General features: G+C 49.9%; 1 long non-coding RNA gene across 1 annotated transcript in view; it reads left to right on the forward strand.

Moving 5' to 3' along the window:
* The first annotated feature begins 3485 nt into the window (after positions 1–3485).
* LOC128331616 (uncharacterized) overlaps positions 3486–21073 on the forward strand; it is an 80639-nt gene continuing 63051 nt past the window's right edge. Inside the window, exons 1-2 of the long non-coding RNA XR_008310369.1 lie at positions 3486–3622; positions 4547–4642. This is a non-coding gene — a long non-coding RNA (uncharacterized LOC128331616). The remainder of the gene's footprint in view (positions 3623–4546; positions 4643–21073) is intronic.

Below are 21073 nucleotides of genomic sequence, written 5' to 3' on the forward strand. Positions count from 1 at the left end.
AAAATCCAACCAGAGTCCATTATTATCACCAATTTCTTTTTGAAGCACTTAGGGGAATTTGACAGATGAAAGGAATGGCGAGGACTGAGGTGCTAATTCTTCAACATTATGCATTTTAGTGCTGCCTTTCACCTGACAACAATTACTTTTCAAACTGGGGAAGGCATCGCTGCCGTATAATTAGAAGATGCATGAGTTAGCAGGGGCTGTTTGCCCCCCTCCCTTTGAATTTTATCAGATCAGAGTCCTTTCAGACCAACAAGTAGCGTTTCCTGAATATGTTATGTATAAATCAAAATCTATTAGGCTTGCCCATGATTAGAATTGCAGTCGCGACCCGATCAGCAATGAGCATCACAGAACAGCTAATAAGCTAGTAGTTTTCCATGGAGATTGAAATCCAGACAAGTCTGCATTTCCTCTGCTGCCTTGCTGGTAGAAAATGACATTAGCATCCTCAAGTCAATTGAGGGGTTGAAATCACTGCAGAGATTGCATATGTAAAAATCAGAAGACACAGGAATCTGTTTCCCAACAGCTTCTAACATTTGTAACGACTCCTCGCCTTTCTGTAACACCCACGCGATAGGATAGATTGAACTCTTCACTAACATTATCAGTCGGCTTGTTTATTATTATTATTATTATTATTATTATTATTATTATTACATTTATATCCCACTCTTCCTCCAAGGAGCCCAGAGCGGTGTACTACATACTTGAGTTCCTCTTTCACAACAACCCTGTGAAGTAGGTTTAGGCTGAGAAAGAAGTGACTGGCCCAGAGTCACCCAGCTAGTATCATGGCTGAATGGGGATTTGAACACGGGTCTCCCCGGTCCTAGTCCAGCACTCTAACCACTACACCACGCTGGCTCAAAATAAGCTCTATAGCATTTTGCTGGTTATTTTGATTATTGGTTGTGCTATTACTGTATTTACCCAAATTGAAGATGATCCTGAATTGAAGATGACTCTCTTATAAAATAGAGGTTATACCTGCGTAATACAGTATCCTGCACACCCTCCAAGGAGCTCAGGGGGGCGTGTAAAGTTCTTCTCCCTTCATTGTATCCTTGGAACACCTCTGTGAGGTAGGTCAGGCGGAGAAAGCGACTGGCTCAAAATCAGAGAAATCTGTGGAGGACAAGTCTATCGATGGCTACTACTCATGATGGCTACTCTACAGGCCACCTCCAGAAGAGGCCTCTGAATGTCAGTTGCAGAGGAGCAACAGCAGGAGAGGGGGCATGCCTTCATCTCTTATTTGTGGGCTTCCCAGAGGCACCTAGTGGCCCAGTGGGAGAGACAAGATGCTGGACTAGGGTGGCCTCAAACCTGATCCAGCAGGGCTCTTCTTATGTTCTTGTGTTCACCTCGTGAGTTTCCTGGCTGAGTGGGGTTTGCCCACTCCATATCCATATCTCCTTCTCTTCCTAGCTACCGTGTTCGCAATTGCTGTATCCAGTGAGAGTTTCTCCCCATGATCTGGAACTCTGGGAAGAGCTCCAGATCATGAGGTGGAACAGTATTTGCCACTGCAGGCCAATGCTGTACTCAGGGAAAGTGGTGGGCATGGCCAAAGAGAGCGCTGGCACAGGGGGTGGGGCTAACTAGTACACTCACATTAGCTCTGATCCTGGGTAGACCGTATCTGGACACAATAATGACTGGACAGGGCTATGATGGTCCTGATAACAGGAAGACATACAAATTTTGAGCATAATCTGCAGGAAATATCACCTGTGGAAGGCCACTGGAAGGAACAGATGTTGGGCAAGAGCACAGTTATTGAGGACATCTCTCTCCTGTGCATTGATGCCCAGAAGATGTTCTTAGTGTTTTGTGCCATCCATTCATGTCTTTTCCATAGGTGTATAATTTCAATATGTCTGCAACTCTGAGGCCGTGCTGTATTAATCTCATTGGCACTTTCATTTTATAGAAGGAGGAACACAGAAGATTTATGGGTTGAGCAAATGATTGGTCACTGAAGTCAGTCACTTGCTCCGAGCACTACTTAATTGTTTCCTGGTGAATTCAAAAACAAATGCATATGGAGAGAAGACACACCATGACAGTCGCTGTAAATCTCGACCAAAAAAAAAAAAAGTTGGAGTGAGGAGCCATAGCTCACTAGTTGAGCACAAGCTCTGCATGAAGGTCCCAACTTAAGAACATAAGAAGAGCCTTGCTGGATCACGCCCAAGGTCCAGCTAATCCAGGAAACACTGTTTCCCATAGTGTCCCATCAGATGTCTTGGGAAGCCACAGAATGAGGAGATGAAAGTATGCCCCCTTTCCTACCACTGCTCCTACCAGGTAAAATGTATCAGGCAGGCAGGCAGTGTCCAAGAAAGCTAGCAGGGATGGCGAGCCAGAGTAGAAGAGCATCCTTGCTTCTCCCCTGCTAACTGGGCAAAGAGGTACCTTTTTAACATGGTGATTCTCTTTATTGAGCAGGGGGAGAGTAACTGGCCCTGTCTGCCCCCGGCACAGTACTTCTAGTACTGTGTCTATCTTAGGTTTCTTTTTAGATTGTGAGCCCTTTGGGGGCAGGGAGCCATCTTATTTATTTATTATTTCTCTATATAAACCGCTTTGGAAACCTTTGTTGAAAAGCGGTATATAAATTTTTTTGTTGTTGTTATTGCCTAGAGCACTACCACCACCATGTTAGAGATTTGGGTTGAAAATCAATGCAACTTCAATTACATCATTATCCCCCCAGGTGCGGTTGCTTTCTTATGTAAATAGGACACATAGGGTGCCACTGATTAGGACCATAGTATGGAGGAGGGTGTGGGAATACTCCTACTTCTCACCATGGTCCTGATCCAAAACAGGTCTTTCATGTGCATAACATTTACAGGAGGGGAACAAGCACAGGAGGGCCAATGATATGCCTGAAGTTGCATCGAGTTTGGCTGCTTGCCTGGATTTCCCAGGAGGCCTGCTGAACGGTCCCAACAGCCAATCAGATTATAATTTATAACTGTTCACAGTTAACAGGTCAAGCCGAGGCACTAAAACAAGGCGTCCCAGAGAAGGCCAGACTGATCTACTATTTCTTGCATTGATTATTTGGGGGGCGCCGAGGGGCATAGCTATGTAACAAATGTGGGGCTATGATCAGTGTTCCCTATAACAGGCATGCCCACATCTTGTTGACTACAAGTCCCATAAACCCCAGTCAAAGGCCATTGCAGCTGGGGTTGATCGGAGTTGTAGTCAACAGGCGCGTAACAATGATAGGGCAAGGGGAGACAGTTGTCTGGGGGCCCCACTGCCTGGAGGGGCACCCCAGAGGCACCTCATGTGACTCCCCATTGCCCCCTGCCCAGCCCCATAGCCTCTCAGCCACTTGCCCTCTTCGCCGTCTCTCCTGCTTGTTCTGCTGGCCGCAATCGAAGCAGCAGGCAAGCTGCCAAGAGCTCCTTTTCTCCCGCCTCTCAGCTGATCGGCGGGTGGGCGGGGCTTCCACGGAGGCCTCCGTGTAGGCCGCAGTGAAGCCTGAACTCGAGTAGGGCCCAAGCAAGCCAGGAAGGAGGAGGCAGCCAGAGTGTTCTCTGCAGCAGAAGACTCCTTGCTGCCCTGCTTAACCCAGACCAGCATTTGCCAGGTAGAGTGTGAACTCCTTTTTGTGGTTACCTTTCCCGCCCCCCCCCCATATATAGGGATCTGCTTGCCATAGGGCTTGGATATGGGGGGGGGGAGGGACCGAGAAGTCTCTGAATATTTATTTTGAAACAGCTTGGAAAATTTGCTGACTTAAAAAAAACTATCTAAAAAGTCCTATAAGTGGCTTGTTTCATGGCAGAAAATTGCAAAAACTTCTGGAACAGTATTTTATTAATTTTATTCATTCATTCATTCATTTATAAATGCACTTATGTTCAAGTTGTTTTGCAACCCAGAAGGTCTGAGTGAGAACTGTGAAGCATGTGTGGTGCTTTTATTTTATTTTTCTTGTGTGTGAACTGCTCCCCAATAACTTGCAGGGACTTCAGGGTCAATCTGGCCAACATGTGAATGCAGCACCTCCATTCCAGAAGAGATGTGTCTTAAAGGGCTTTAAAAGCCTCCTGTGAAAAACCTCCTGCAATCAAACTTGACTGAATTTGTTCAGAATTCTGAGAAAACAAACATAGGTTCACCCTGCATGGTTGAAAGTCTCCTTTGCTAATCTGCAGCGAGGGGCCCATTTTAATAATTCATCTTTCTAGTGTGTTCTAGGCATTAAAAGTAATACAAATGTATAGTACTCAATGTATATCACTATATATTGTGACGTGTGTGTGTGTGTATTCAGTGAAATGTATTTGCAGGCAGCATACTTATTTTGGAATATCAGACTTAAATCCTTGGGGGCCTGGGGTGTGCGGAGGCCCTGGACTTTGAGGCGCTGGGGGCCCATTTTAAAATCTTGTCTCTGGGCCCACTCCAACCTTGCTACGCCCCTGGTAGTCAACAATATCTTGGAATCCCTGTTACAGGAATAATCGCTGTATGATTATGAATGCTGACCGGCCTACTCTTTTGTTAGACAGATCACGAGCTGATAGTCAAGGAACGCAGCTGATGTCTGTGAACGAAGGGTTAATGGTTCTGAAGTTCCTGATGCAGGAAGCCTGATAAAACTGTATGTACCTACCTGATGGGAGGGGTCGATGTGAGAGTCTGAGGTGACTCATGCCCCGCTCTGTAATATGTGTGTCAAAAGCAGCAGCTTCAAAAACAGACAGGCCGTTGTTCAGAGAGAGCCAGACTGAGGTTTGTAGAGGCCGAGACTGGAATGGAGAAGCTGAGCAGAGAGCTGAAGTGCCTTAGAGAACAGTGTTTTCTCCCTGAAGATCTGATGTAACCTAGGAATATAGGAGCATAGGAATCTGCCTTATACTGAGTCAGACCATGGCTCCACCTAACTCAGCATTGTCTACACTGACTGGCAGCAACTCTCTGAGGTTTCAGGCAGGAGTCTCTCCCAGCACGGCCTGGAGATGCCCGGGATTGAACCTGGGACTTTCTGCATGCAAAGTAGATACTCTACCAGTGAGCTACAGCCCCATCCCCTAAGGGGGATATCTTACACTGCTCACATGTAGTCACCCATACAAATGCCAACCAAGGCAGAACCTGCTTAGCAAAGTGGACAATTCATGCTCGCTACCACAAGACCAGCTCTCCTGCCAGAGTTACTGCTCATGCGAGTGCTCTGCTATTTCAGCCCCAACTACCACTCAACTTGCACATTGCTAAATAAACTAAATATTACAAATATACCGTAAGCCCCCAGTGATCTCTCATAAGAACATAAGAACAGCCCTGCTGGATCAGGCCCAAGGCCCATCTAGTCCAGCATCCTGTTTCGCACAGTGGCCCGCCAGATGCTGCTGGAAGCCACAGACAGGAGTTGAGGGCGTGCCCTCTCACCTGCCATTTCTCCCCTGCAACTGGTACTCAGAGGCATCCTGCCTTTGAGGCTGGATGTGGCCCACAGCCCTCCGACTAGTAGCCATTGATAGACCTCTCCTCCATGAAGTCATCCAAACCCCTCTTAAAGCCATCCAGGTTGTTGGCTGTCACCCCATCCTGTGGCAGAGAGTTCCACAAGTGGATCACACGTTGTGTATCTCCTCCAAGATAAGCCAGAATCTGAGAAGGGCTGCATCCTCTGGAAGTTCTCACCACTTAGCCAAATGGGGAAGAAACAAAACATGTTCATGCCAAGGGGAATGGTTTTAAAAGTCACTGAACCTGTCTTGTGGGGCATATGCAACTCAATGAGCATGCAATGTTCCCCTCTCTGCAAGAGTTTCCCATTCACTTCTTCAATGAAGAGAAAAATCCCATATGCACCAAGGGTTATGCCTAGGGGTGTTGCTACACACTTAAAGGATCTGGGGCCCAGTCTCCCAGTCCTCTTTTGGGTACTTAAACTCAATCATACCAAGTTGACATATGTTTTTAAGGTCTCAGATACTATATAATACAATACCTATGAAGGTGGAAGCATCAGAGACCGAGGTGACGCTAGGATCTCTCTCCAATGCTCTATGCAGGTGCCTGCACTGCTGCCCTTCCTGTCTGGAAAAGATCACGGAGTGGGGAGTGGGTGGATTATATTTGGGGCTCTGAGCAATTCGTTGCAGCCTGTGCCCCATGGGCCACACCCCAATGACACCCCTGGTTACATCCCATTACTGAAGTGGGCAGAAGCCTGATCTTGCAGCATCTCTGTTTACACATCAGAACACTACGTCTTGGCTTAGGTCCAGGTTACCTGGGAGAGCGCCTTTCTCTACAAGACCTCCACCTCTCATTAAGATCACCAGGAGGAGGGGTCCATCTTCGGGTGCCACCAGTTAATCCGCTGATGACCTTGGATGGGTCCTTCTCAGTTGTTGCCCCTGGGTGGTGGAATGCGCTCCCCATGGATATAAGAGGATTATCTTCCTTGGAGGCCTTCAGGCAGGTGCGGTCCGTGAATGCGCCTCGGGGGGGGGGCAGCGGGCGGCTCCTCTAAGTGTAAACGGAGCCGGTGCTCCGTGCCGCCCAGCAGCCCCCGTGGTGGGCAATCGCCTCCGCCACTTACCTGGCTCCCACGGAGGCGGGCCCCTGACAGCGGCCAGGTGAGTGGCAGAGGCGATTCCCCGCCGCAGGGGCTGCTGGGCGGCACAGAGCACCAGCTCCGTTTACACTTAAAGGAGCCACCCATGCCCCCTCCCTGGAGACGCATTCACGGACTGCACCTGCCTTCAGGAGAGCCTTAGATCCATCTTTTCAGCCTGGCTTTTAATAATATCTAGTTTGAATTTCAATCAGTTTTAATCTGGTTTAAATGTTTTTTTTTTAAAAAAAAAATTTTAATTGTTTTATTATGTGTGTTTGATTTTAATGTACACTGCCCTGAGCCACTTTAGGAAGGGTGGTATATAAATCGAATAAATATATAAGTAAATAAATAAATAGTATGCAAGGCTATGTAATTTCTGACCTCTGCGTCATGCATGCCATCTACATTCATTTCACGTTTGGTGGCAAACTAGTGATAACATAAATGGGTTAACAAAATCCCACATCCCCCTTACTTTGCATGCAGCAGGCCCTTCTCACTATTGTAGTAATGGTATGCAAATTGCACCTCTGACACTGCATAATTACCTGCGCATAATCACCTGAATGCAAAGGGGGATTCAACTTCTTAATTGCATTAAAATTTATTCAAGTAATTAAAGCCAAGGCATTGTAACGAAGAACTTGCAAACAAAATAACTATTAGACAAATGAGTACAAAAGCAGGAAGACGGATTCTCTCAGCACTCCTTGGGATGTTTAATACGATCATTAAGAAATGCTTCTTATTGTTTGGAAAATAGTCCTTCACTAAGAAGACCCAGCTAGTTCAGAAATAGGTGGAATCGATCTGTGTAAAAGTCTTATTTGATTACAGTGATGTGCAAAACCCTCTGAGAACTGTCACTAGTAAGCCTGTGCATGATCGTAAAAGTTGGGATTGGGTCCAACCTGATCTGATCTGACCCTGCAAATGTCGGGTTGGGTCCTTTGGACTCTTCCGAATATTGGGGTTGGAATCAGGATTGGTGTTGGGATTGTGATCAAGGTCAGAACTGGACAAACGTGGGGTGGGGAGAACTTAAGTAACCACCGATACTCAATGTGAACCCAGAAGAAAGGTCATAATATGAGAGAGTCAGAAGGGAAGTGATATAACATCAGCGATAAAAACCCGGAAACCAGCTGCTTGTGAGTAACAATGGGTAAAAAACTTTATAAAACTGTTTAAAGGGAGTAAGAGATTCACAGAAGCTGGCAGGCAGGAAGAAGGGCAGGAGATGGGGTCCACCCTATCCACGATCCGTAAAAAAGAGAGAGAGAGAGAGAGAGCGAAGAATATCTCCACTGCTTGGAGCTCTGGAAAGCTCCTTTTTTTTTCTGAAGGGAGTCAGAAAAGTCAAATCTTAATTTGGCTGTGCAAGTTCAGGTTCAGACTCTCTCTGAACCCCTCTGATTTTTCCAGACCATTTTTTACTGATGCGACTTTGCATAGGCCTAATCACTAGTGTTACTGAAACTCTTTTTGATTCCCTAAAAATGTTGCACATTTCATGTGAGAAGAAACCTTCACAGCGTCAAGAAGGTAGGAAAAACCCTGCTGGATCACAGCAAAGGACCGTCTAGGCCAGCATCCAGCTTCACACAGTGGAGATCCAGACGCCTCTGAGCCAGGGCGTAGCCACCATTGTGCAAACGGGTTCAAAGAACCTGGGCCACCAATGAAAAGGGCCACCGAAGCCCACAGGGGGCGGGTGTCTCAGGCTCCGGAGGAACCCAGAGCGAACTCACACACACACACACCCGGGCTGACAAGAGCCTGAGCAAACTCTCTGTTTCTTATTTCAGGCAGCACTGGCTGCCCAATAGGACGTTTTTCACTTTAAAGGGGAAAACATCCTATCAGGCAGCCAGTGCTGCCTGAAATGACAAGCTGATAACATGATGTCACGTGTAAAGGGGGCATGGCCTGGGCTGCCAAGAGGCTGAGTGAGCTTTTTCCCTTTCAGGCAGTGCTGGCTGCCCGATAGGACAGTTTCCCCTTTCTCTCCTCCGGGGATGCATAAACATTTGAGGCACAAGTGCACTAACTTGAGGACTGTCTAAACAATTTGAACCAAATCTGGTATAGTGAGCGACACACAAGGACACCTCAATGGTGCAGTTTGAAATGATGACATCCACCCGATCCAAGATGGCGGACACATGAACATGATGCCTTGGAGGATTCCGCCATAAGGCAGGCACTCTAGGCATCCATTTCAGTGTCTCCTCAGACTGTGTGGAGCTCAAGGAGACACACAAGCTTGGCAGCCAGTTTAAGGGAGTGCTTGTTCCCTTAACCTTGCCTAAGAGTCGGGCTTTGGAGTGGGGTTATCCTGAGTGGGAGTGTCGGGATCTGCATGGATCCCAGTGCTCCACATGAGCAGCCTAGTCTAGGCTGCTTGTGAGGACAGCCCATTTGTGTGTGTTTGTGTGTGTGTGTGTTGAATTCTCTTGGATGGGACACTGCTGAGAATTCCACCACTCTCAGCATTCTTTCAACTGTCACTTTGGCTCACAGCATTCATTTAAATCAGCTCTGTGTGACTGAGGCAGGAGGAAGCTGAAAGTCTGACTAAACAAGTTTTAAAAGCGATCTCTGTTTTGTCAGGACTTTCAATGTGCTGGAAATGGCACAGTTAGATCTGTAAGTACAGCTGTGCATGTGTTTTCTTGAGAGATCATCATTCTCTCTTTGATGTGATTTTGATGTCCCTTTCATCGCAGAACTCAAAGTAATTAACAGAAAAAATAAACAGTTATTTCTGGCAAAGAGAAAAAGAGCAGGAAATTGCAGAGGTCAACCTTATGGCCCATCAATGTGAACCTTACAGGTCCAAATAGACATAGGAAGCTGCCTTATACTGAGTCAGATCCTTGGTCCGTCTCAGTATTGTCTACCCAGACTGGTAGCCACTTCTCCAAGGTTGCAGGCAGGAGTCCCTCTCAGCTCTATCTGGAAATGCCAGAGAGGGAACTTGGAACATGCAGGTGCTCTTCCCAGAGCTGACCCATCCCCTAAAGGGAATATCTTACAGTTGCTCACACATGTAGTCTCCCATTCAAATGCAAACCAAGGTAGACCCTTCTTAGCAAAGGGGACAATTCATGCTTGTTACCACAACGCCAGCTCTCTATCACACAATGGTGTTTGCCACTGGCATTACTAGATACTAAACAGATCCAGGGCTCAGGCCCACAGCCCCCCTTTTCATAGGTCAACTCAATCTTATCCTACCTCCAAGAGTAATTAGGTACTAGCTGAACCCGCACAGAGCATCTGTGCGGTAGTTCACTTCCTTTTGGGGGTTAGTTGGGAGAATTTGTTTGGCTGGTCCTCCCACAGCCCTATCACTTGCTTTGTCCCCGCCACAACAGCTCTCTTGCTCGCTCTGCCCCCCCCACACTGCCTCTCTCACTCGCTCTGTCTCTCCCCCCGTGCCTCTCTCGCCTGCTCTGTCTCTCCCCCCGCGCCTCTCTCGCTCGCGCTGTCTCTCCCCCACTCGCCTCTCTCGCTCGCGCTGTCTCTCCCCCACGCGCCTCTCTCGCTCGCTCTGTCTCTCCCCCGTGCCTCTCTCGCTCGCTCTGTCTCTCCCCCGTGCCTCTCTCGCCTGCTCTGTCTCTCCCCCCGTGCCTCTCTCGCTTGCGCTGTCTCTCCCCCCGTGCCTCTCTCGCCTGCTCTGTCTCTCCCCCCGTGCCTCTCTCGCTCGCGCTGTCTCTCCCCCACGCGCCTCTCTCGCTCGCTCTGTCTCTCCCCCGTGCCTCTCTCGCCTGCTCTGTCTCTCCCCCCGTGCCTCTCTCGCTCGCGCTGTCTCTCCCCCACGCGCCTCTCTCGCCTGCTCTGTCTCTCCCCCGTGCCTCTCTCGCCTGCTCTGTCTCTCCCCCCGTGCCTCTCTCGCTCGCGCTGTCTCTCCCCCACGCGCCTCTCTCGCTCGCTCTGTCTCTCCCCCGTGCCTCTCTCGCCTGCTCTGTCTCTCCCCCCGCGCCTCTCTCGCTCGCGCTGTCTCTCCCCCCGCGCCTCTCTCGCTCGCGCTGTCTCTCCCCCCGCGCCTCTCTCGCTCGCACTGTCTCTCCCCCGCGCCTCTCTCGCTTGCGCTGTCTCTCCCCCCACGCCGCTGTCGTTCGCGCTGTCTCTCCCCCCGCGCCTCTCTCGCTCGCACTGTCTCTCCCCCGCGCCTCTCTCGCTTGCGCTGTCTCTCCCCCCACGCCTCTCTCGCTCGCTCTGTCTCTCCCCCCACGCCGCTGTCGTTCGCTCTGTCTCTCCCCCCGTGCCTCTCTCGCCTGCTCTGTCTCTCCCCCCGCGCCTCTCTCGCTCGCGCTGTCTCTCCCCCCGCGCCTCTCTCGCTCGCGCTGTCTCTCCCCCGCGCCTCTCTCGCTTGCGCTGTCTCTCCCCCCATGCCTCTCTCGCTCGCTCTGTCTCTCCCCCCACGCCGCTGTCGTTCGCTCTGTCTCTCCCCCCGTGCCTCTCTCGCCTGCTGTCTCTCCCCCCGCGCCTCTCTCGCTCGCGCTGTCTCTCCCCCACGCGCCTCTCTCGCCCGCTCTGTCTCTCCCCCGTGCCTCTCTCGCCCGCTCTGTCTCTCCCCCGTGCCTCTCTCGCCTGCTCTGTCTCTCCCCCCGCGCCTCTCTCGCTCGCGCTGTCTCTCCCCCCGTGCCTCTCTCGCTCGCGCTGTCTCTCCCCCCGCGCCTCTCTCGCTCGCGCTGTCTCTCCCCCGCGCCTCTCTCGCTTGCGCTGTCTCTCCCCCCATGCCTCTCTCGCTCGCTCTGTCTCTCCCCCCACGCCGCTGTCATTCGCGCTGTCTCTCCCCCGCGCCTCTCTCGCTCGCACTGTCTCTCCCCCGCGCCTCTCTCGCTCGCGCTGTCTCTCCCCCCATGCCTCTCTCGCTCGCTCTGTCTCTCCCCCCACGCCGCTGTCGTTCGCTCTGTCTCTCCCCCCGTGCCTCTCTCGCCTGCTCTGTCTCTCCCCCCGTGCCTCTCTCGCTCGCGCTGTCTCTCCCCCCGCGCCTCTCTCGCTCGCACTGTCTCTCCCCCGCGCCTCTCTCGCTTGCGCTGTCTCTCCCCCCATGCCTCTCTCGCTCGCTCTGTCTCTCCCCCCACGCCGCTGTCGTTCGCTCTGTCTCTCCCCCCGTGCCTCTCTCGCCTGCTCTGTCTCTCCCCCCGCGCCTCTCTCGCTCGCGCTGTCTCTCCCCCACGCGCCTCTCTCGCTCGCTCTGTCTCTCCCCCGTGCCTCTTTCGCCCGCTCTGTCTCTCCCCCGTGCCTCTCTCGCCTGCTCTGTCTCTCCCCCCGCGCCTCTCTCGCTCGCGCTGTCTCTCCCCCCGCGCCTCTCTCGCTCGTGCTGCCTCTCCCCCCGCGCCTCTCTCGCTCGCACTGTCTCTCCCCTGCGCCTCTCTCGCTTGCGCTGTCTCTCCCCCCATGCCTCTCTCGCTCGCTCTGTCTCTCCCCCCACGCCGCTGTCGTTCGCGCTGTCTCTCCCCCCGGCGCCTCTCTCGCTCGCACTGTCTCTCCCCCCCCGTGCCTCTCTCGCTCACTCTGTCTCCCCCCCCACCTGCCTCTCTTGCTTGCTAGAGTCTGCGGCCACCACCAGTCTCCAAGCCAGGCCCGCCAGCAACACAGCCCGCTGCTTGCCTCCACAGTACACTCCCCCCATCTTCTGCCCCAGTCCCCTCCCACAGCCTTCTGCCCCAGGCCCCTCTCCCCAAGCCTTCTGCCCCAGCTTGCTCCCTCCTCCGTTTCCCCCTCTTTCTTTCTCTCTTTTTCGCTCTCTCATTCATGCTCCCCCCCCACGCTTTTTAGCCTGCTTGTGTTTTCCCCGCTGGCCATTGCTGCCCCCTCCTTCCTCCAGTCTCCAGTGTCGGACTAAGGCTGCCAAGCGTTCAGCCGGCTCCTTCCTGCATGGCCCTCCCTCTAGCGAGCATCTTCCGAAGTGGCCAGCCGTTTGTCTCTGCCCAGCCAGGCTCCACCACTTTTTCTCCCCACAGCTTCCCCCCTCCCTTCTGACCCAGTCCGTTCAGTTCTCCTCTCCGCTTGCCCACTTTCCTTCTTTTCCTTTCCTCCCTAAGAGGCCACTTCCCTACACGGCCAACCGCTGCCCAGCCAATCCAGTGCCTCCGCTGCCCAGCCAATCCGCTGTGTTGCCGGGACGCATCCCCACAGAGGTACATCTACGAGAATTAATATAATAGATTTTTTTTAGAAGTCTTTAATATTATAACACAGAACCGATGGCAATGGAAGCAGCAGCGAGCTTGGTGAGGCCAAGTGCTCTCTCCCATGCTCTGTGCAGGTGCCTCCACTGCTCCACTTCCTTTTTGTAAGAGGTCAGGTCACTGATGAGATTCGGGGCTCTCAGTATGGGTCACCTCCTAATGATGCCCTGGAGTAGCACCAGTTGATTGTTGTTGTTCCGTGCTTGAGGCTAAAGGTAACGCACCACTCTTCCTTCACTGGCCCTGCTCTCTGGAATGGAGCCAGCACTGACGCCACCCAACCTCCCTCACCAGGCTCACCCCCCCTCCTTTTTCAGCCCTGCCCCCCCCCGCCACTTCAGTGGTCCCAAAGCCGACCCTCTCCCCTTCACCAGCCTCACCTTCTGGGGTGTTCTGCAGGACAGCAAGGCAGTGTGGAATGGAAATTGCATCCAGTGGTGGCAGCTTCAACCTTTGACCTCTCCACATTGCTGCCGCTGGGCCAGGACCAATGTTCCCTCTAACAAGGATTCCCAGATGTTGTTCAGTGCATTCCCAGCATTCCCAGCTGCAATGGCCTTTGGCTAGGGGATTATGGGAGCTATAGTCAAGAGCATCTGAGAATTCCTGTTAGAGAGAACATGGACCAAGACCAGCACTCGCTCAGTCACTCACTCTCTCCCCTCCAGCAACAAACTTGTCTGTTTTGATTCAGTTCAAGGCATCTTGATATACAGAGGTACAGATCCCTGGTAAGCATCTGGTGGGCTACTGTGTGAAACAGGATGCTAGACTAGATAGGCCTTGGTACTGATCCAGCAGGTCTGTTCTTAGGTCATAAGTATTTGAGGAGTTTCCTCATTTTATTGACCCCCCTGAAACCTAATAACCCATCTGTCCCCCACAAAGTGCCTTTCCTCTAGGCATGTGTGAACCAGGCCAGCTCAAGGGCTCTCCCTCGAGCCAGAGACCCCCCCAAACTGTCTTGGAGATGGATTGGGGTTATAAATTAAAATTTAAGACTCACCTTCAGGTCTGGGTCAATGGCGGCCATGGGGAGGGGGGTCCTCTGCCATCTCCCCCTCCCACCGCCGGCCTTCTCCCACTCTAAAAAATGCCAGTTCAACACTTTTTTGGGCCATTTCAGCCCTTCCTCTGGAGGTGGTGGCCATTCTGGAGGCCGCCAGGCATGCCCAATGTGTCTCTGCATGGCCTGGGTCATGACCCGGCCACGGAGATGCCCATAGGGAATGCACGGCAGCCTCCAGAATGGCCCCCACCTCTGGAGGAAGGGCTGGAACTGGCCCTTTTTAGAGCAGGAGAAGGCTGTGGGGTAGGGGGAAATGGCAGAAACACCCACCCCCACGGCCACCACCATCCCCTGGACCCAGCAGTGAGTCTGCTTATCTATCTATCTATCTATCTATCTATCTATCTATCTATCTATCTATCTATCTATTAGAACCCCCAAACAGGCTCAAATTCAAGCCAATCCAGGGGTATATTTGGGCGGTAGAAAAACAAACATGCCCAGCTCAGTTTGAACCAGGCAAACCGGTTTTGCATACACCCCTACTTTCCTCCACCACCACCCCAAAAATTTTAGTGAGGAGTTGCTCCTCAGGCTTTCACTCTGTCTGTACCCCTGTTCATATGTCTTTGGAGTAACTTCGAGAGTGAAGCAGATGAACTGAGTGGGAGATCAGTTTTCCTGTGACATTATATCATGCACAATGAATCCAACAGTTGATCTGAAATAAAAATAGGAGGAAAGAAGAATATGGTTTCAAATTATTTCTAAAACTAGTAACTCACTACACTCACTTGCTGAGCCTTTCAACAATCCTGGAATGCCCCATGATTTATAGGTGTTTCTTGTGGGACTGCAGGGATCTCACAAAGAGCATTTTGAAAGTATGCAAAGCATAGCAAAAACAGAAAAAAGAGAGGGGAAAAGACTGTGATCTGCAATTTCTCAGAGGTGCGAACCAGACATGGTTCCCCTAATTAACAGCATATTCAGCCTATATGATGTCAGGGGGTTCTCTCTTCTGCCCACTGACCAACATAACTCTTTCTTCTGTATGTTAGAAAGGTTTTGCCATTTCTAATTAATTTTCTCTCCCTCTTTTTTGCCCTCCGAGCTTACTTTTTGCTTCAGCTTGGTGTTGACCTCAGTCTCTGATCAGCTTGACCTTGATATTCTTTGCTCATAACAAACGTTCAAAAGAAAGTGGGAGCAACAGAAATAATTTATTCAATAGGGAGCCTAATGGTTTTATATATTTATTTTTCTTTTCACTATAAAAGCGTAATGCAGTAATTAATTCCCTCCCTGTGAGAATCTGGCTTGTTAAACTAATCCAGACCTGGTCCAAATCTAACCAAACTCCATCAGGCTGAGCTGTCACCTGAAGGGATCTACACTTCTGACTTTTCACATAAACCTTTACTGCAATACATTTGCTCCACTTTCAGGTGCCATAAGATCCTTTGTTAATTTTGGAGCCACAAACTCATAGGAACATAGGAAGCTGCCATATATTGAGTCAGACCATTGGTCTATCTAGCTCAGTATTGTCTACACAGATTGGCAGCGGCTTCTCTAAGGTTGCAGGCAGGAATCTCTCTCTGCCCTATCTTGGAAATGCCAGAGAGGGAACTTGGAACCCAAATACTCTTCTAAGAGTGGCCCCATCCCCTAAGGGGAATATCTTACAGTGCTCACACATCAAGTCTCCCATTCAAATGCAACCAGGGCAGACCCTGCTTAGCTAAGGGGACGTCATGCTTGCTACCACAAGACCAGCTCTCCTTTCTATTGCTACATCTCTGAAATTGGTTGCTTCTGAATATAGCTTCTTGCAGTATCTGATAGATCTGTGTACAATACGAAAAGTTGGATCCCGACACCACATGAAACAACACACATGACAGTGGTACTCTAACGAGCCACCGTGGTGTAATGGTTAGAGTGCCAGACCAGGGAGACCCGAGTTCAAATGCCCATTCAGCCATGATACTTGCTGGGTGACTCTGGGCCACTCATGTCTCTCTCAGCCTAGCCTACTTCACAGGGTTGTTGTGAGGAGAAACTTAAGTATCTAGTACACCACTCTGGGCTCCCTGGAGGAAAAGCGGGATATAAAATGTAATCATCATCATCATCATCAAACATCACCAATCAATAATCAAATACCACCAACATAATAATCAAACATCACCAAGACCTTGCAATGGCTTAAGAATGGCAACTTGAAGAAAGAAACAGAGGGTTTAATATTGGCTGCACAAGAACAGGCACTAAGAACAAATGCAATAAGAACAAAAGTCGAAAAATCAACCACAAACAGCAAGTGCTGCCTTTGTAAAAAAGCAGATGAAACAGTGGACAACTTAATCAGCTGTTGTAAAAAGATCGCACAGACTGACTACAAAGGCATGACAAAGTAGCCGGGATGATACACTGGAAAATCTGCAAAAAATACAAGCTACCTGTAGCCAAAGATTGGTGGGACCATAAAATTGAAAAAGTGGTAGAAAATGAAGATGTAAAAATATTATGGGACTTCCAAATACAAACAGACAAACATCTGCCACACAATACACCAGATACAACTGTAGTCGAGAAGAAAGCAAAACAAGTTAAAATAATCCACATAGCAATACCAGGGAATAGCAGAATAGAAGAAAAAGAAATAGAAAAAAAATAACAAAATACAAAGATCTACAAATTGAAATTAAAAGGCTGTGGCAGAAAAAAGACCAAAATAATTCCAGTAGTAATTGGCGCCCTAGGTGCAATTCCATAACACCTTGAAGAGCACCTCAACACTATAGGGGCCACAGAAATCACCATCAGCCAATTACAAACAGCAGCTTTACTGGGAACAGCCTATATTCTGTGATGATGTCTATAACAATAACAACAACAATATTGATAATAAAATTCAACTATCCCAGGTCCTTGGGAAGGACTTGATGTCTGGATAAAACAAACCAGTCAATAATACCTGTCTGACTGTGTAAAGAAGAAATAATAATAATATTAATTCTGTTGGGAGGGGCCCTTTAGTGTATATCAGAGATCCAGCATATCTCTCAGACCCCTGTTTGCTGCCCTTTGCTGCTGCTTCGCCTCCTCCTCTTCCCCTCTTTACCTTTGACTGGGTGGCAGCAAGGGAAAGGCTGCACATTGCTTGATCTTTGCTCCAGAGGGAGTACGTGCACACAGAGAACCGCCTTCCAAAGCATCAGTTTAAAGGGGATTGTTTTCTGCTTTAATTTCCCTTCGAGGACCTGTGAGTGGCACAGGTCCTTCTGGGATTGGTAGTTTTTTTGAGGCTGCAGCCATGATCAAGCAATGTGCAGCCTGTCCTCTGTCCCACACTCAATCCAAGGAGGAGGAGGAGGAGGAGGAGTCAGCAGGTGGGGCGGGGGAGAATAATCTCTGACAAAGACAGCAGGAAGCCTCCCAAAAGTTCCAACTGTCAGAGGCTCCCAGTTCTCATTAGGGATGTGCACGGAACCACGTGGCACGGTCCGGCACTGAGGGGGGGGTCTATCTTTAAGGGTGGGGGGGTAGAACTTACCCCTCCCGCCGCTCTTCCCCCTCCAGCGCTGCAGTTTAAAGTGAAGTTTTTGGGGCGGCAGCGTTCCTCGCTGCCGCCCCTGCCCCCGTTGTTGCCCGGAAGTCTCCGTAAGAGTAGCACGCATGCGTGCATGGCGGCGCGCACGCGCCTGTTGCCGCTGAACGCGTGTGACGTAGGCGGTGCACACACACACGCACGCTGCCACACGCGCATGCGTGCTGCTCTTACGGAGACTTCCGGGCAACGACGGGGGCAGGGGCGGCAGCAAGGAACGCTGCCGCTCCAAAAACTTCGCTTTAAACTGCAGCGCTGGAGGGGGAAGAGTGGCGGGAGGGGTAAGTTCTACCCCCCCATCCTTAAAGGTAGACCCCCCCCCTCAGTGCCGGACAGCCGTACCGGTCCGGCTCCAAACAGGTTCAGAGGCCTCCAACATGTCCTCCGAACCGGTTCGTGCACATCCCTAGTTCTCATGGCACAAGAACTCCCAACTGAGAACATGTTAATCCAACCATCTGAACTTCTACTTGTTAATCCAACCATCTGAACTTCTACTCCCCAAAGTGATTTGAAAAGTCTTTGTGGGAGGGTTGAGTATATTCCTAGGCTGTCACCAGATTTGCTTAGAACAAAAATAGCTATAGCTGAGGGAGTTTGAGGGAAAGCTTACAAGGTTTAGTGGGATCAGAGATCACTCCATCTTGCCATGGTCAAGATCTGGAGCAGGGTCCATGATAGGGATGGTGGAAGAAGGAGGAAGCTGAGTGGGGAAGGCCGGCACATAGAAAGCAGCAGAAGAGGGGCAAGGTTGCCCCCCTTCATAGTTCTGTTAAGCTCAGTGAAATTTTTCCTAGGGTTTCCACATATTCATAATATGGTAAGGATAATATTTCCCCATACATTTTTGAATCCGTATAATTTCTACAACCTACTCTATTCAGAAGGTATTAGTAGTTTATTTCTTAGTATGAGCTACAGCAGGCTTTGTCTTATTTAGCTGAAGCGTCACTGTTGTGTGTCCCACTATCATTTCAATAAATTGAGCTTTTTTAATGACCTGTGCTGGTTTTACCGTCTGAAGCATTGCCTCTGGGAATGATCAGCCATGTCATGGATTGCTCCCAGTTAGCTTGATAAAAAGCTGTTTGATAACTGCTGAAACCATTTCGATTCCATGCCTGTAAGGCCAAGCCTGGAAGAGAAGGGAGCAAAGGAATGTGGAATTAGCAGCTCAGTAAGATTTCCATCAAGATGTGGGAAGGGAAGACATTGATTGAGACACGTTGGTGGTTCATTAGCATTGTTTGTCTTTGAGAAAGTTCTTGTCGAGCTGACAGATGAAGAGATGTTGCAGAATGAAGAGAAAATGAAGATAACTGCAGCAAAAAATAGCAAAATAATGAAGGGCCATACTGTTAAGAACTAATTACATTAAGATTGATATCACTTAGCAGAAGAGCGTTGCTTCATCTTTCCAAAATTCTTGATTATTTAGACAGCACGCCAAGAGGTTTCAGAGTTTCAGAGACATCATTAAATATCTCACAATTATAACATTAGCACAATCTGTGAGGGTTTTGTGCACTCAAAATAGATTGTGTATTTAGCATTTGGAGAGGTAGCTCTTGTTATCTGCATCAATGGCAATCCCCAAACACCATCCGACACAGAATACAAATAAAGTGTTGGTGACTGAGTATGTGCATACAGGAGAGAGAGAGAAAATCTTTTGGCTCACAAAGGAATATTGTTTATTTGGTCAGAAGAATAGGAACATAGGAAGCTGTCATATATTGAGTCAGACTATAGGTCCATCTAGCTCAGTATTGTCTACACAAACTGGCAGCGGATTCTCCAAGGTTGCAGGCAGGCGCAGCGGATCGCCCAGTACAGAGCGACGCCAGGCCAGACGGCAGGCCTCGGTGTCACTCTGTACTCGGCTTGGTGATCCGCCACGCTGCTGCCCGCCACCGCCGCGCTCACTCCCAGGCCATCCCGGGCGGGACTTGCATGCAGGTCCTCCCCTTCACCTCCGAGCATGGCGTGGGTGGCGCCTGGAGAGAGGAGAAGGAACAGGCGCGGCCTCCGGCTTGGAACTGCAGCTTGCCAACTGGTGTGGGGAGAAGCCATCATGGCGCGCCCACCGCCACTGCCTGCTCTGGTAGCAGCCAGGCTGCTCTCTCCCACTCACAAGGGACTGACTCTGCCACCCACAGCGCTCCTCGTCGTCCGCACTGCCATCGTCTTCTCGCTCCCCACAGCCGCCTCCTCTGCTGGGCGCCATGGCTGAGCAGGCGATCTGCCGCCACCCTCCACCGCCGCGCTCACACTCCCCACAAGCCATCCCAGGGGGCACAAGATGACTCCGTTGTCCTGAAAAAAAAATTTTTTGTGGGGAAGGGGGGATTGGGGGGGGTCATGGCACTTTTTGGTGCCCCCCCACGTAACCCAGCAGAGTGGCGCCCAGGGCACGTGCCCTGCCTGCCCCCCCATAGTTACACGTCTGGCACACCCCTACCCTCCATTCCAGAAGAGAAGCAAGCTAAAGGACTTTAAAAGCCCTACATGAAAAACTTCCTGGGGATGCCAGGAAGTCCAAGATACCTGAGACTTCCTGCATACAAACCATCTATTCTCCTATTGAGCTATGGCCTCCTTCCCCAAATCTTCTTTGAAACAAACCCAGATTTTAAAGAGATTTCAACTCTTAGATTCAGATCTCAGTTTATTTCAAGTAAGTTGGTTAGAATAAACCAAGATCAGTGGGTTGAGGTGTCACAACCAATCTTGATTTGCTGCTGCTACCTTAGGTCAGTAGTAGAATTCCTGAGAGACTATCATGAGCAGGAGAGGAGAAAGCAGGGGCGTATCTAGGGGTAGGGCAGGCAGGGCACGTGCCCCGGGTGCCACTTGAAGGGGGGGCGCCATTTTTTAAAAAATAATTTTTAAAAAAAAATGGCCACTGAAAACAAAATGGCCACTGTGCATGCTCAAATGGCCTCTGTGAGGCCCCCATGCCAGGCCTCACAGAGGCCATTTGAGCATGTGTGGCAGCCATTTTGTTTTCAGCGGATATATCTATATCTATATCTATATCTATATGGCCACCACACATGCTCAAATGGTCCCTGCAAAGCCCTAGAGGCCAGCGAGGGGAGCGGGAACCTTTGCAGACCCACCCCACAGCCTTTAGGGGCTACAGGTATTTTTTTTTAAAAAAAAAAATCAATATAATATAAGTCACTGTACAGTGGTCCCTCGACTTACAAACTACTCAACATAAGTATTTTTCGAGTTACAAACGGCAGTTTTAGATCCGGTTTTAGATGCGGTTTTTTCGACTTACAAATTTTTAGATGGGGTTTCCTCGACTTACAAATTTTTAGATGGGGTTTCCTCGACTTACAAATTTTACATGCGGTTTCCTTGACTTGCCTGCCTGTTTACTGCCTGTTTATTCTTGAAAATAAATGTTCCTGTGCAGTTTGCAAGCCTTACTGGGGGTCTGGGTCTTTTTTCTAGGCTCCGGAATGCATTAATCCGTTCCCAATGCATTCCTATGGGAAACCGCTTTTCGACTTACGAATTTTTCGACTTACAAATGTGCATTCGGAACGGATTAATTTCGTAAGTAGAGGGACCACTGTACACATATTCAGTTTGGCACTATGTACAGAGAATCA

The sequence above is a fragment of the Hemicordylus capensis genome, chromosome 6, assembly GCF_027244095.1.
Source record: "Hemicordylus capensis ecotype Gifberg chromosome 6, rHemCap1.1.pri, whole genome shotgun sequence".
In the NCBI taxonomy this organism is placed as follows: Eukaryota; Metazoa; Chordata; class Lepidosauria; order Squamata; family Cordylidae; genus Hemicordylus; species Hemicordylus capensis.